A 17,982-nucleotide genomic window follows, 5' to 3' on the forward strand; every position below is an offset into this window, starting at 1 on the left:
TAGAACAAAAACTAATTGGACCATTGGAGGAGTCACATACCAAGGAACAATCTCCCAAAGCAGTTTTGTGAATGGAGCTTTGAGAAAGGAGATCGAAAGTCGCAGCAAAATGAGCTAGGACTCGTGCTTGAGTTGGGTGGTGATTTTTTGGGGAGGAAGAAGAAGTGTGTGGGTGTAGGAATAAGTGGAGGGGGCCCACCGTGGGCCCATGAGGCAGGGGGCGCGCACTGTAGGGGTGGGCGCACCTTGGACCCTCATGGCCAGGTGCTTGCCCCCCTGCTGTGTTCTCAGTGCCAAAAATTCTCAAATATTCCAGAAAAAATCATATTAAATTGGCAGGGCATTTGGAGAACTTTTATTTTCGGGATTTTTTTGGATAATTCAGAAAACAGACAGATAATACTATTTTTACTCTATTTAATCTAAATAATAGAAAGTAAAAGGAGGGTACAGAAGGTTGTGCCTTCTAGTTTCATCCATCTCATGATCATCAAAAGGAATCCACTAACAAGGTTGATCGAGTCTTGTTAACAAACTCATTCCGAATAACATGGAACCATAGAAATTTCGAATAACACTAGGTTACCTCAACGGGGATATGAACATCCCCAATAATAAGAATATCATATTTCTTCCTGATAGTAGGAAGAGGAAATTCAAAACCTCCAATAATGATTAGTTGGAATTTTTCCAATAGAATTGATGCTATGAACTTGAGGTTGTTTCCTCAGAAAGTGTACCGTATGCTCATTACCATTAACATGAAAAGTGGCATTGCCTTTGTTGCAATCAATAACAGCCCCTGCAGTATTCTAAAAGGCTGTACCAAGGATAATCGACATACTATCATCCTCGGGAATATCAAGAATAACAAAGTCTGTTAAGATAGTGATGTTTGCAACCACAACGGGCACATCCTCACAAATACCGACAGGTATAGCTGTTGATTTATCAGCCATTTGCAAAGATATTTCAGTAGGTGTCAACTTATTCAATTCAAGTCTACGATATAAAGAGAGAGGCTTAACACTAACACCGGCTCCAAGATCACATAAAGCAGTTTTAACATAGCTTCTTTTAATGGAGCAAGGAATAGTTGGTACTCCTGGATCTCCTAGTTTCTTTGGTATCCCACCTTTAAAAGTATAATTAGCAAGCATGGTGGAAATTTCAGCTTCCGGTATCTTTCTTTTATTTGTAATAATATCTTTCATGTATTTAGCATAAGGATTTACTTTAAGCATATCAGTCAAGCGCATACGTAAGAAGATAGGTCTAATCATTTCAGCAAAGTGCTCAAAATTCTCATCATCCTTTTTCTTGGATGGCTTAGGAGGAGAAGGCATGGGTTTCTGAACCCATGGTTCTCTTTATTTACGGTGCTTCCTAGAAACAAAGTCTCTTTTATCATAACGTTGATTCTTTGATTGTGGGTTATCAAGATCAACAGCAGGTTCAATCTCTACATAATTGTTATTGCTAGGTTGAGCATCAACATGGACATTATCATTAACATTATCACTAGGTTCATGTTCATCACCAGATTGTGTTTTAGCATCAGAAATAGAAATATCATTGGGATTCTCAGGTGTGTCCACAACAGGTTCACTAGAAGCATGCAAAGTCCTATCAATTTTCTTTTTCTTCTTTTTAGAAGGACTAGGTGCATCTAAATTATTTCTCTGAGAATCTTGCTCAATTCTTTTAGGGTGGCCTTCAGGATACAAAGGTTCCTGAGTCATTCTACCAGTTCTAGTAGCCACTCTAACAACAAAGTCATGTTTATTATTTAATTCATCAAGCAAATCACTCTGAGATTTAAGTACTTGTTCTGCTTGAGTGGTAACCATAGAAGCATATTTACTAATGAGTTTAAGTTCACCTTTAACTCTAGCCATATAATCACTCAAGCGTCTAATCATGTAAGCATTACTCTTCAATTCTCTAACAACATAAGCATTGAAGTTTTCTTGTCTAGCCATAAAGTCATCAAATTCATCTAAACATTGGCTAGGAAACTTAGTAGACGGGATTTCAACTTTATCATATCTATAGAGAGAATTTACCTTTACTACCTTTGTTAGGTTATCAAGACCATGTGTTTCTTCAATAGGTGGAAAATTAAGACCATGTATTTCTTCAATAGGAGGTAAATTCTTAACATCTTCAGCTTTAATACCTTTTTCTTTCATAGATTTCTTTGCCTCTTGCATATCTTCAGGACTGAGAAATAGAACACTTCTCTTCTTCGGAGTAGGTTTAGGAATTGGCTCAGGAAGAGTCCAATTATCTTCATTAGTCAACATATTATTCAATAGCAATTCAGCTTGATCGATTGTTCTTTCCCTAAAAACACAACCAGCACAACTATCCAAGTGCTCCTTGGAAGCATCGGTTAGTCCATTATAAAAGATATCAAGTATTTCATTTTTCTTAAGAGGATGATCAGGCAAAGAATTAAGCAATCGGAGAAGCCTCCCCCAAGCTTGTGGGAGACTCTCTTCTTCAATTTGCACAAAGTTATATATTTCCCTCAAGGCAGCTTATTTCTTATGAGCAGGGAAATATTTAGCAGAGAAGTAATAAATCATATCCTGGGGACTACGCACACAACCAGGATCAAGAGAATTAAACCAAGTTTTAGCATCACCCTTTAATTAGAATGGAAATATCTTAAGGATATAATAGTAGCAAGATTTCTCATCATTAGTGAACAGGGTGGCTATATCATTCAACTTAGTAAGATGTGCCACAACAGTTTCAGATTCATTGCCATAAAAAGGATCAGATTCAACCAAAGTAATTATCTCAGGATTGAGAGAGAATTCATAATCCTTATCAGTAACAAAGATCGGTGAAGTAGCAAAAGCAGGGTCATATTTCATTCTAGCATTTAGAGATTTCTGTTTCCATTTAGCTAATAACTTCTTAAGATCAGATCTATCATTACAAGAGATCTAGTAGTTTCTTCATCCATAACATAACCCTCTGGAACAACAGACAATTCATACTTAGGGGGAGAACCTTCATCATCACTATCTTCAATAATATCATTTTCAATAATTTCATTCTCTCTAACCCTAGCAAGTTGTTCATCAAGATATTCACCTAATGGCACAGTAGTATCAGGCATAGAAATAGTTTCATCATAAGTATCATGCATAGTAGAAGTGGCATCATCAATAACATGCGACATATCGGAATTCATAGCAGAAGCAGGTTTAGGTGTCGCAAGCTTAATCAAAACAAAAGGAGAATCTAGTGCAGAGCTAGATGGCAGTTCCTTACCTCCCCTCGTAGTTGAGGGAAAAATCTTAGTTCTTTCGTCTTTCAAGTTCCTCATAGTGACCAGCTGTCACGCCCAATATGCGATACTATCCTAAAGAGACTCAAAGGTCTCACCAAGGATAGAACCGCATATTGATACGCTTTTGCAAGGTGGACATCATTACATCAACATTACATAATAGATGGGGATACATACAAAAGGCATACAATGCCACACGAATACAACATCATACATAAGATCACCATCCGACTACGGATGAAACAAAAACAGAAACTCAAACGACATCCACCCTGCTAGCCCAGGCTGCCGACCTGGAACCTATCCCCTGATCGAAGAAGAAGCAGAAGAAGAACTCCAAAACAAGCAAACATCACTCTCGCGTCATGATCATCACAAAACCTATACCTGCAACTGTTGTTGTAGTAATCTGTGAGCCACGAGGACTCAGCAATCCCATTACCATGGGTATCAAGACTAGCAAAGCTTAATGAGAAAGGAAGGTGTAAAGTGGTGAGGTTGCAGCAGCGACTAAGCATATATGGTGGCTATCATACGCAAATAAGAGCAAGAAGAGAAGCAAAGGAACGGTCGTCAACTAGTAATGATCAAGAGGTGATCCTGAACTCCTACTTACGTCAAACATAACCCAAAACCATGTTCACTTCCCGGACTCCGTCGAGAAGAGACCATCACGGCTACACACACGGTTGATGCGTCTGGTGTCAAGTTATCTACAACCGGACATTAACAAATTCCCATCTGCCCATAACCGCGGGCACGACTTTCAAAATATTATACCCTGCAGGGGTGTCCCAACTTAGCCCATGATAAGCTCTCGCGATCAATGAAGGATATACCTTCTCCCAGGAAGACCCAATCAGACTCGGAATCCCGGTTTACAAGACATTTTGACAATGGTAAAACAAGACCAGCAAAGCCACCCGATGCACCGACAATCCCGATAGGAGCTGCACATATCTCGTTCTCAGGGCAACACCGGATAGGTCAGCCTATGAGTAAAACCAACCCTCGAGTTGCCCCGAGGTGGCCCCACAGTCTGCCCGGTTCGGACCAACACTTAGACAAGCACTAGCCTGGGGGGGGCTAAAATAAAGATGACCCTCGGGCTCCGGAAACCCAAGGGAAAAAGGGCTAGGTGAGGCAAATGGTAAAACCAAGGTTGGGCCTTGCTGGAGGAGTTTTATTCAAAGCGAACTGTCAAGGGGGGCCCATAAATCACCCGACCGCGTAAGGAACGCAAAATCCGAGAACATAACACCGGTATGACGGAAACTAGGGCGGCAAGAGTGGAACAAAACACCAGGCATAAGGCCGAGTATTCCACCCTTTACCAAGTATATAGATGCATTAATTAAATAAGAGATATTGTGATATCCCAACATAATCCCTGTCCACCATGGAGAAATCTTCAACTTCACCTGCAACTAACAATGCTATAAGAGGGGCTGAGCAAAGTGGTAACATAGCCAAGCAATGGTTTGCTAGGAAGGGTGAAAAGGTTAGAGGTTCATGGCAATTTGGGAAGGCTTGAGCAACAAGAGATAGGTAGCGCAGGAAAGCGATAGAACGAAGCAACTAGCATAGCAATGATAGTAGTGAGATCCAGGGTAGTGGTCATCTTGCCTGAAATCCCGCTAGGAAGAAGAACGAGTCCATGAAGAAGACAAGCGGACGTGGTCGAACGAATCCTCACAACTCCAGAACAAAACCGAAGCTAACGAGAGGAGCAAACCGGAAAGAAGCAAACAACATGGTAAACACACAAGCATAATCATGGCATGATGCACAATCAAGTATGATGCATGTCCGGTTTAATGAGTCATGGCATGGCAAAGTGCAACAAACAATACTACAATTTAAGTGGAGCTCAATATGCAACGAGTTGCATACTGACGAAACACCACATCAAATATTTAGTTTAATCTCGTTTAAGCTACCAAACAATATTAAATGTTGTTAAACATGGCAAGAGGTGAAGCATATGAAAACTAACTATCCAGACAAGTTTAAATGAGGCCGGAACAACAAACAACAATTCCGGAAAATCCTCATGTCCATATTTATGAATTTGGTACTGTTCTACCCTAAAACATATTTTATTGTTGTTAAACAGGAAAATAAAGTCCACCATGTTAAACTAGGCATTTTTCCACCCCATTTACATATAAAGAACATTTAAAACCGAGCTACGGTTATTTAGTTATGAAATAAATCATTTTAACATGGCATTTATGCAAAATTAAATAAACAACAAGTTTAAACATTTTAAACATGGATGAAAGCAGCATATTATTAAACTAGATGAAATTCTAAGCATATTGCATATAAGACACATTTTATTTGGATGCATGGTTAAATAGTTATTAGCAGTTTAAAACAGGGGCATTTTCTGTAATTATTAATGCACTAGGTTAAATCTCAAAATCGTCCAGGGAAAAAAACATGAGATGGGCCGAATCTGCAGTTGGGCCAACAGTGGAAGGGGGGCGCCGCGGTGGCTCACCATGGGCTGAGGCCCAGCTGGTGGAGAGGAAGGCCGGCAGGGGACGCTGGGCCTTGGGGAGGCGTTGGCCCACGCGCTGGTCAACGGGAGCGAGGCGAGCGGGCTGCTCCTTCTTCGTTACTGAAGAACCACGACAGCAGCAGTAGGTAGGGGATCGAGGCTGGCGCGCCTTCTTCGCCTGCTCGAAGCAGAGGCGCGGCCACGACAGGACTTGAAGGGGAGCGGCGACTGGAGGGGAGGTCGTCGAGGTGGAGACGGGGCGGATCTGGCTGGCCGGCACCGGATCTGGGCAACGACGGCGTGGGCACAGCTCAGGGGCGGCGTCGGTTCCCTATGGAAGAAAGACAGGGAGGGAGCGCATTCAGAGAGAAAGGGAGAGCATGGAAGGAGAAGGAAGCAAGGGCTCAGCCTGGGTGCTGGTCTTGTACGCCGGCGGCGGGGTCTTGGCAGGTTCGACGGCAGACGAAGCAGCTCTGACGGTGGCGCTCGCCGATGCGGCTGCCGGAGGCGAACGGAGGTGGGTGCGGGCTCCTGCGCGGGAGGAGAGGGCACGACGCTGGGGTTTGGGGACGAGGCAGACGTTCGTGGGCGAGGGGCTCGGCATCGAGGGATGAAGGGGCTGGACGGGTCCTAGGCTCTTCGGCGCGGATCGGCCGGGAACCACGCCGGCGCAACGAGCGGGAGCTACGGGAGGCCATACATGGCGGCACTGCGAAGATAACTAAGAGAGAGAGCGGCGTGAGAGAGAGAAAACGGAAGCAGGAGGGGAAAAGGAGCAGGGCTGTCGAGCACGGGCCTGGGGCTGGAGGAGCTCGTCTCCCTGGTCGCCGAGGAGAGCGAAGAGGGTTGGATCGAGGGGAGGTCTCGAGAGGAGTCCGTTTGGTGGGATTTGGATCGAGGGGAATGAGGGGATCCCGAGGAAGAAAGGTAGGTGGGTGGCGGCGGTGGATGAGATGGATGGGACAAGGGGAGAAAATTTAGGGTTAGAGTTTAGTTTATATAGCAAGGGGATTTGGGCAGAGTTAATTTGGATCCTCCGATCAAAATTGAGCGGTTGTGAATAAATGGCTTAGGGGAGTCCAAATAAGAAAACGGAGATGTTTTGCAGATGTTTGGGGAAGATCTGGATCCAATGGTAACGACAGAACGGGTCAGGTTCGGGGCAGGTTTCGGACACGCGCAAGAGGGGGGGGGTTGTGCAGAGAGGGTGGGCATTTAGACGAGAGGGGAAAACAAAGGCAATGGGGTCCGATGAAACGCCACGGGGACAAGGGGGTTTTGTTGGTCTCGGAGAAAGAGAGAAGAGAGGGGTCCAATTGGTCTGAGAGAAGGTCAACAAGGACAAGCGGTCTGACAACAGGTTAACGAAGACTAAGATAGAAACGGTAACTACGAACGGCTACAAAGTTTTATGAGAACATGCGGATGCAATGCGGATGATGCTATGAAATGAAATGCAAAACATGAACAAAATGCAAAACAAACGACAAAAACCCAACCACGAAGGAAATAATATATCACATAGCCGGAAATGGCAAGAGTTGGAGTTATGAATAGGGAAAGTTGTATCTGGGGCGTTACAACACTCCCCCACTACAAGAGGATCTCGTCCCGAGATCTAGGATGGCACCGGAGAGAAACGGAAGAGGAAGAGAAGAGGTAAAACTAAGTTGCTTCTTTGACGAACGAGTGAAACCATGAACCTTGAGAGGTTGAGCAAAATGAAAGAAAGAAAACAACGAAGATGAACAAAGTTGAAAACACTCCGTTAGAAGCGAGGAACAAGGGATACGACAAGAACCAAGAGGTTTAGTGATAAGATAGATATTGAAACCCCTCCGGTTAAAACTAGATAGAGAAGGAATAAGATTGATATAATTTGGGCAGCACTCCGACTGATAGATGAAGGAAAACTTGATAAGATGAAAAGAACTTGAAGAGAAGGCACAACACTCCGGTTAAATGGATAAGCACGAAAAACATGATCCTCATAATTCGAGATGATGAGTGAAAACAGCAACATCACAATGTCTCCGGAAGAAAGAATAGAAGATAGATCATTGGAATAACAGAATGGAGTACAAAATGCCAACTTCTGCCACAAATGATCTTGGAAAGCACCCTTCCGAGAAGGTTAGAATGGAGTTGTTGGAAAACCAACAACGAAACGAATAATCTTGTAGTGGGCTTATGGAAACATCTCAACACTTGAGGTGAAAATCTGCCACTAACAAAAAACAATTGATTGTTTGAGATCAACGAAGATAAGAGAAACTTCTTTCACCAAGAGGATAATTGGAGAACTTGGGTCATTGATAAGCACCACAATTAGCAACATTCCTTCGGGGAGGCTTTTAGGTGAAATCTGACACAAGATAACTCCAACAACGAGGTTGATGGTTGAAAAGATCTCTTGAACAGAGAGAAAATTATGGGTTTAAATATCTCATTCCTGACAACTTGTGAATCATGAAGCACGAAAGGGAATTGTCAAGAGTGATATAACACCACCTCAAAAGATAAGGTAGAAAGAATTGCACTTCGGAATGCAAGAAGAAGAATACTTGAGCTCCTCAAAACAAAACATGTGTTGAACACCATGTTTATTTTAGAGTATAGCTTGGCGGGTCATAACTTTGAGAGGAAACTTGAAGAACAATTGAAGAATGAAAGGAATCCTTGACGAACCACCATGTAGAGCCTCCATGAAGAACTCCGGTAATAAAAGGATGATAAAAAGAAAGAGAAGTTGAAAACGCAAGGTGAAGCCTTGCAATGATTTAGATGGAGCTTTGTGATGAGATAATGCGGAAAACTTGGAACTCCAGAAAAGAAAAGATGGAGCATCTCGAACCGAGAAATGTGACATGATGACAATGATGGAAAGAAGAAACTAGATCACTTGGATGAAACAATAATAAGAATTACGTTATGCATATCCTTCACCAATTTAATTGATGATAAGCAATGGATTTGGCATACTACTTATTCTTTTGCAAGGATTGAAGAGAGATATAGCGCCAACTTGAAGAAGTCTTCGACGAATCACCGAGAGGATTGGAAAGGACGAATGAAATGATACGGTAATAAAGGAAGAGGAATCTTGAACGAACCACCGTAAGAATTAAAAATGAATGAAGAAAAGGCACAATTCACCGGGAAGAATTGGAAAACGAATGAAGATACTTGAGGGGATTTAGATACAAGAGAAAGAAGAGATCATGAACTGATTAGAGGATATTTGAACGATTCACCGGTAAGATTTGGAGAACGGTAGCTACACGCTGAGAATGAAGAATTATTACATGATGGCCTTCGGAGGAAATAAATGGAAACAACTCATGAAATGCTCCAGATGGGTGAAAAGAATTCCCACAATCGACAACAATTATGAGAGGATGGCATCAAACTTGAACTACGCATCTTTGGAAGAACGGGTAAGGATTAAAAGGAACTCTTCTTCGGTCTTCAAAATCCAAGAATGACGACGAGAAACACCACCAAATTGTTGAGAAACTCCGGAAGGATTAAAAGAGGAAAAGGTTGAGCCAAAGCCGAAAAGAGTTTGAAAGATCTTGGAGAAAGAGATTTGACTGATGATAATTCATTCTTACATCAAACTTTGAAATGAATACGGAATAGCTCCGGAATAATTAGAAGAGTCAGGTAAGATCCTGGGAAAAGACCTGTGGGTTAGGGCCCACTCAAAAGAAAACACCGTTGAACAATTTTAAAGAGAGGTTGCACCGGTTGAATTAAATGGCTTGAATGAGATAACAATCTCCAAATGGCTTGAACGGATTAAGAATGTAAACACAAATCTTCTGAGATATCTTCAACACTCTGGAACAAATGAATAGCAAGAGGTGAGTGATTGAGAGGTGCGCCGGCATGAGAAAACATTTGACACGAGGAAAGGAATGTGATCAACACCGAAAGCTTGAATTGGAACCACCGGAGAAGAAAAAAGAACGAAGGATGATGAACTTGAAGCTCGTGAGCATCTTTACGAGGGATCACCGGATCAGAACATTGATTGAAAAGAGTGAAGTGGCTTCACATGAATAAATGGATACTTGATTAAAATAAATGAGTCCTTGAAGAAAAGGGTGGGAGGGTGAGGAAAAACAAAGACAACTTGGGATGAACAAAACAAACACCATTGAGAAATCTTAGAATTGATCTTGCGGATGGGGAGAATGATGGGATCATCTCGAAGAGAAGCGCACCGGTTGGAAAAGGATTAACATGGCAACCTCAATGATCAAAAAGGATTAGTATTCACATAGCAATATGATAATACCGTTTAGGAAAGGTATGGATTCAACATTTGACTTCGAAGCAACTTGAATACCACAAATAAAACAAAACAAAGGATTTGGCTTGCAGAATAAGCCGGAAACAAACATATGATAGAGATTTACCCAATCCCATATCATGCATCTGTCGGAAAGATATTCTAGGAGCTACTTGAATTCCCACCTATAAACTCCCGAAACTTTCTGGTTATGCAATCTGGTGTTGGGGATACAGGGGAAGCAATATATCTCACCCAAACTAACAATCCCTACATCCAGCTGTATCCATCCGTCAACACATAACCAAGAAAACTCCGGAAATCGTGTACCTCAACCTTCGAAAAGCATCCGTTATACGAGTTATGGCAATACTCCCGAACTCCCCAGTACTGGGTGGCGTCGAGGTTATCTCACCAACAACTGCATAAAATAGATTTTCGATGTCGGCAAAACTCAGGTATTCCAGAACTGCAACGATAAAATTGTGATGACAACACCTCGGAGCTCAACTCCCCGGGACACTGCCACAACCCCTAAATGTCAGGATGCACCAAGAACAATGTTCTCGTCACAAGACTATCGGAACGATTCCAAGATACCCGCGTGATCCTAAAAAAAATTAGTGAAATTTGAGGAGAGGAAAGACAAAACATCTACGTCAGGAGTCCTCACCAGAGCGATGAAGGGACTGAGGAGTAAAAAGAATCCTAGTCTCCGATATATATAATCCTAAGACTCAAAATAGTTTTTTTCTAGACTCAACAATGGCCAACAATCAAGGGGGCTCCTATGGTCGGTCGAGGCTCTGATACCAACTTGTCACGCCCAATATGCGATACTATCCTAAAGAGACTCAAAGGTCTCACCAAGGATAGAACCGCATATTGATACGCTTTTGCAAGGTGGACATCATTACATCAACATTACATAATAGATGGGGATACATACAAAAGGCATACAATGCCACACGAATACAACATCATACATAAGATCACCATTCGACTACGGATGAAACAGAAATAGAAACTCAAACTACATCCACCCTGCTAGCCCAGGCTGCCGACCTGGAACCTATCCCCTGATTGAAGAAGAAGCAGAAGAAGAACTCCAAAAAAAGCAAACATCACTCTCGCGTCATGATCATCACAAAACCTGTACCTGCAACTATTGTTGTAGTAATCTGTGAGCCACGAGGACTCAGCAATCCCATTACCATGGGTATCAAGACTAGCAAAGCTTAATGACAAAGGAAGGGGTAAAGTGGTGAGGCTGCAGCAGTGACTAAGCATATATGGTGGCTAACATACGCAAATAAGAGCGAGAACAGAAGCAAAGGAACGGTCGTCAACTAGTAATGATCAAGAGGTGATCCTGAACTCCTACTTACGTCAAACATAACCCAAAACCGTGTTCACTTCCCGGACTCCATCGAGAAGAGACCATCACGGCTACACGCGCGGTTGATGCGTTTTAATTCGGATCTGGTGTCAAGTTATCTACAACCGGACATTAACAAATTCCCATATGACCATAACCGCGGGCACGGCTTTCGAAAGATTATACCCTGCAGGGGTGTCCCAACTTAGCCCATGATAAGCTCTCGCAATCAACGAAGGATATACCTTCTCCCAGGAAGACCCGATCAGACTCGGAATCCCGGTTTACAAGACATTTCGACAATGGTAAAACAAGACCAGCAAAGCCGCCCGATGTGCCGACAATCCCGATAGGAGCTGCACATATCTCGTTCTCAGGGCAACACCGGATAGGTCAGCCTATGAGTAAAACCAACCCTCGAGTTGCCCCGAGGTGGCCCCGCAGTCTGCCCGGTTCGGACCAACACTTAGACAAGCACTGGCCTGGGGGGGGGGGGCTAAAATAAAGATGACCCTCGGGCTCCGGAAACCCAAGGGAAAAAGGGCTAGGTGAGGCAAATGGTAAAACCAAGGTTGGGCCTTGCTGGAGGAGTTTTATTCAAAGCGAACTATCAAGGGGGTCCCATAAATCACCCGACCGCGTAAGGAACGCAAAATCCGGGAACATAACACCAGTATAACGGAAACTAGGGCGGCAAGAGTGGAACAAAACACCAGGCATAAGACCGAGTCTTCCACCCTTTACCAAGTATATAGATGCATTAATTAAATAAGAGATATTGTGATATCCCAACATAATCCCTGTCCACCATGGCGAAATCTTCAACTTCACCTACAACTAACAACGCTATAAGAGGGGCTGAGCAAAGCGGTAACATAGCCAAGCAATGGTTTGCTAGGAAGGGTGAGAAGGTTAGAGGTTCATGGCAATTTGGTAAGGCTTGAGCAACAAGAGATAGGTAGCGCAGCAAAGCGATAGAACGAAGCAACTAGCATAGCAATGATAGTAGTGAGATCCAGGGTAGCAGTCATCTTGCCTGAAATCCTGCTAGGAAGAAGAACGAGTCCATGAAGAAGACAAGCGGACGTGGTCGAACGAATCCTCACAACTCCAGAACGAAACCGAAGCTAACGAGAGGAGCAAACCGGAAAGAAGCAAACAACATGGTAAACACACAAGCATAATCATGTCATGATGCACAATTAAGTATGATGCATGTCCGGTTTAACGAGTCATGGCATGGCAAAGTGCAACAAACAATACTACAATTTAAGTGGAGCTCAATATGCAACGAGTTGCATATTGACAAAACACCACATCAAATATTTAGTTTAATCTCGTTTAAGCTACCAAACAATATTAAATGTTGTTAAACATGGCAAGAGGTGAAGCATATGAAAACTAACTATCCAGACAAGTTTAAATGAGGCCGGAACAACAAACAACAATTCCGGAAAATCCTCATGTCCATATTTATGAATTTGGTACTGTTCTGCCCTAAAACATATTTTATTGTTGTTAAATAGGAAAATAAAGTCCACCATGTTAAACTAGGCATTTTTTCACCCCATTTACATATAAAGAACATTTAAAACCGAGCTACGGTTATTTAGTTATGAAATAAATCATTTTAACATAGCATTTATGCAAAATTAAATAAACAGCAAGTTTAAATATTTTAAACATGGATGAAAGCAGCATATTATTAAACTAGATGAAATTCTAAGCATATTGCATATAAGACATGTTTTATTTGGATGCATGGTTAAATAGTTATTAGTAGTTTAAAACAGGGGCATTTTCTGTAATTATTAATGCACTGGTTTAAATCGCAAAATCGTCCAGGGAAAAAACATGAGATGGGCCGAATCTGCAGTTGGGCCAACAGTGGAAGGGGGGCGCCGCGGTGCCTCACCATGGGCTGAGGCCCAGCTGGTGGAGAGGAAGGCCGGCAGGGGGCGCTCGGCCTTGGGGAGGCATTGGCCCACACGCTGGTCAATGGGAGCGAGGCGAGCGGGCTGCTCCTTCTTTGTTACTGAAGAACCACGACAGCAGCAGCAGGCAGGGGATCGAGGCTGGCGCGCCTTCTTCGCCTGCTCGAAGCAGAGGCGCGGCCACGGCAGGACTTGAAGGGGAGCGACGACTGGAGGGGAGGTCGTCGAGGTGGAGACGGGGCGGATCCGGCTGGCCAGCGCCAGATCTGGGCAACGACGGCGTGGGCACAGCTCAGGGGAGGTGTCGGTTCCCTGTGGAAGAAAGACAGGGAGGGAGCGCATTCAGAGAGAAAGAGAGAGCAAGGAAGAGAAGGAAGCAAGGGCTCGGCCTGGGTGCTGGTCTTGGACGCCGGCGGCGGGGTCTTGGCAGGTTCGACGGCAGACGAAGCAGCTCTGACGGTGGCGCTCGCCGATGCGGCTGCCGGAGGCGAACGGAGGCGGGTGCGGGCTCCTGCGCGGGAGGAGAGGGCACGACGCTGGGGTTTGGGGACGAGGCAGACGTTCGCGGGCGAGGGGCTCGACGTCGAGGGATGAAGGGGCTGGACGGGTTCGAGGCTCTTCGGCGCGGATCGGCCGGGAACCACGCCGGTGCAACGAGCGGGACCTATGGGAGGCCATACATGTCGGTGCTGCGAAGACAACAGAGAGAGAGAGAGCGGCGTGAGAGAGAGAAAACGGAAGCAGGAGGATAAAAGGAGCAGGGCTGTCGAGCACGGGCCTGGGGCTGGAGGAGCTCGTCTCCCTGGTCGCCGAGGAGAGCGAAGAGGGTTGGATCGAGGGGAGGTCTCGAGAGGAGTCCGTTTGGTGGGATTTGGATCGAGGGGAATGAGGGGATCCCGAGGAAGAAAGGTAGGTGGGTGGCGGCGGTGGATGAGATGGATGGGACAATGGGAGAAAATTTAGGGTTAGAGTTTAGTTTATATAGCAAGGGGATTTGGGCAGAGTTAATTTGGATCCTCCGATCAAAATCGAGTGGTTGTGAATAAATGGCTTAGGGGAGTCCAAATAAGAAAACGGAGATGTTTTGCGGATGTTTGGGGAAGATCTGAATCCAACGGTAACGATAGAACGGGTCAGGTTCGGGGCAGGTTTCGGACACGCGCAAGAGGGGGGGGGGTTGTGCAGAGAGGGTGGGCATTTAGACGAGAGGGGAAAACAAAGGCAATGGGATCCGACGAAAGGCCACGGGGACAAGGGGGGTTTTGTTGGTCTCGGAGAAAGAGAGAAGAGAGGGGTCCAATTGGTCTGAGAGAAGGTCAACAAGGACAAGCGGTCTGACAACAGGTCAACGAAGACTAAGATAGAAACGGTAACTACGAACGGCTACGAAGTTTTATGAAAACATGCGGATGCAATGCGGATGATGCTATGAGATGAAATGCAAAACATGAACAAAATGCAAAACAAACGACAAAAACCCAACCACGAAGGAAATAATATATCACATAGCCGGAAATGGCAAGAGTTGGAGTTATGAATATGGGAAGTTGTATCCGGGGCGTTACACCAGCAGATATAAATCCGAAGTGACTCAAAGAATAGAGCTATGCTCCCCGGCAACGGCGCCAGAAAATAGTCTTGGTAACCCACAAGTATAGGGGATCGCAACAGTTTTCGAGGGTAGAGTATTTAACCGAAATTTTTTGATTCGACACAAGGGGAGCCAAAGAATATTCTCAAGTATTAGCAGTTCAGTTGTCAATTCAACCACACCTGGATAACTTAGTATCTCCAGCAAAGTATTTAGTAGCAAAGTAGTATGGAAGTAAAGGTAACAGTGATAAAAGTAACAGTAGCAGTTTTGTAGTAATTTTAACAGTAGCAACGGTAAAGTAAATAAGCAAAGAACAATGTATGAAAAGCTCATAGGCATTGGATCAGTGATGGATAATTATGTCGGATGTGATTCCTCATGTAATAGTTATAACGTAGGGTGACACAGAACTAGCTCCAGTTCATCAATGTAATGTAGGCATGTATTTCGAATATAGTAATACGTGCTTATGGAAAAGAACTTGCATGACATCTTTTGTCCTATCCTCCCGTAGCAGCGGGGTCCTAATGGATATTAAGGGATATTAAGGCCTCCTTTTAATAGAGAACTGGACCAAAGCATTAGCACTTAGTGAATACATGAACTCCTCAAACTACGGTCATCACCAAGAAGTATCCCGATTATTTTCACTTCGGGGTTGTCGGATCATAACACATAATAGGTGACTATAGACTTGCAAGATAGGATCAAGAACTCACATATATTCATGAAAACATAATAGGTTCTGATATGAAATCATGGCACTCGGGCCCTAGTGACAAGCATTAAGCATATCAAAGTCATAGCAAGATCAATCTCAGAACATAGTGGATACTAGGGATCAAACCCTAACAAAACTAACTTGATTACATGGTAAATCTCATCCAACCCATCACCGTCCAGCAAGCCTACGATGGAATTACTCACGCACGGTGGTGAGCATCATGAAATTGGTGATGGAGGATGGTTGATGATGACGACGGCGATGAATCCCCCTCTCCGGAGCTTCGAACGGACTCCAGATCAGCCCCCCGAGAGAGATTAGGGCTTGGCGGTGGCTCCGTACCGTAAAACGCGATGAAACTTTCTCTCTGATTTTTTTCTCCGTGAAAGCAAATATATGGAGTTGGAGTTGAGGTCGGTGGACGTCCAGGGGGCCCATGAGGCAGGGGGTGCGCCCAGGGGGAGGGGGCGCGCCCCCACCCCTCGTGGACAGGGTGTGGGCCCCCTGATGCTATTTCTTTCGCCAATATTTTTTATTAATTCTGAAAAGTTCCTCCATGGATTTTCAGGTCATTCCGAAAACTTTAATTTCTACACAAAAATAACACCATGGTAGTTCTGCTGAAAACAACGTCAATCCGGGTTAGTTCCATTCAAATCATGCAAGTTAAGAGTCCAAAACAAGGGCAAAAGTGTTTGGAAAAGTAGATACGACGGAGACGTATCACCTAACTAGTTGAAAATGTAGGTTAAATCTTAGAATAATGTAGTAGGTTATGATCTTAGGTGTTTAATCTTAGAATAATGTAGTATGAACCCTAGCTAGTTATGATCGAACCATGTTCAAAATGTAGGTTTTTAATTAGGTGTAGTTAATATAATTTAGGTATTTTAGGTGTTTACTCTTAGAATAATGTAGTATGGACCCTAGTTATGATCGAACCATGTTCAAAATGTAGGTTTTTAATTAGGTGTAGTTAATAGAATTTAGGTGTTTTAGGTGTATTTAACAGAATTCTAGGTTGATTCGTTTTGAAGTGGACATGTCATATTTTGAACATGTCACATTTGTTGTTATTTTTTTAGTTAAAGAAATTGTTCCCGCATCGACGTCGACAATGCCTATCCCGCATCCTCATCATCGACTCGGCGGAGGAGGCATGCTTGATCATAGGCGCCATGTCTGAGACTGGGCTCCGTCAGGCTGGTACTGGGAGGTGCTACCTTCCGGGGGCGCAGCTTGGTGAGGAGCCAGCCCGTCGTTGACCCGAATCTTCTTTGGTGGTGGTCGCATGGGCCACTGACGGTGCAGAGGCTTTCGTCCCCCGCGGAGGTGGTACGTCACCATGTCAGCCAGGAGGTCGAGCACGTCCGTCGCTACATGGTTGCTTTGGAGGGCAGGTTCGACAATACAAGGCAGGTTCTTTAGGGATCTCACTCGAGCTATGATCCTGTGATGATTCCTCCTCTTTGGGTGTCCACCGCCCGTGCCGATACCCGTTATTCCCTAGGGTTGTAGCTGTATTAGTAATGTTATATGTATGATACTATTCTGTTGGGAAACGTAGCATGCAATATCAAAAAGTTCCTACGCTCACGCAAGATCTATCTAGGAGATTCATAGCAACGAGAGGGCGAGAGTGTGTCCATGTACCCTCGTAGACCGAAAGTGGAAGCGTTTGACAACGCGGTTGATGTAGTCGAACTTCTTCATGTTCCGAACGATCATGCACCGTACGTACGACACCTCCGAGTTCTACACACGTTTAGCTCGATGACATACCTCAAACTCTTGATCCAACAAAGTGTTGAGGGAGAGTTGCATCAGCACGATGGCATGGTGATGGTGATGGTGAAGTGATCCACACAGGGCTTCGCCTAAGCACTATGTGAATATGACTGGAGGCGTAAACTGTGGAGGGGGGCGCCACACACGGCTAGGAATCAATATTGTGTGTTCTAGGCACCTCCCCCCCTCATATATAAAGGTGGGACGGAGAGGGGGCAGCCAAGGGGGCGCCCAAGTAGGAGGAATCCTACTTGGGGCCCTAATGCTATTTGCCCCCCTCCCACCTTACCGTAATTCCCAAAGGGGGAAGGAAGGAGGAGGGGGAGAGAAGGAAGGGGGAGGCCGAATCCCTCCCCTTCCTTTCTCTCTTCTCGTCTTTCCTTACCTCCTCTATTTCGTCCTACATGGGGCGCACCAGCCCCTCAGGGGATGGTCTTTCCCACTCTTAGGCATT

This window comes from Triticum dicoccoides, chromosome 6B (assembly GCF_002162155.2).
Source record: "Triticum dicoccoides isolate Atlit2015 ecotype Zavitan chromosome 6B, WEW_v2.0, whole genome shotgun sequence".
Lineage (NCBI taxonomy): Eukaryota > Viridiplantae > Streptophyta > Magnoliopsida > Poales > Poaceae > Triticum > Triticum dicoccoides.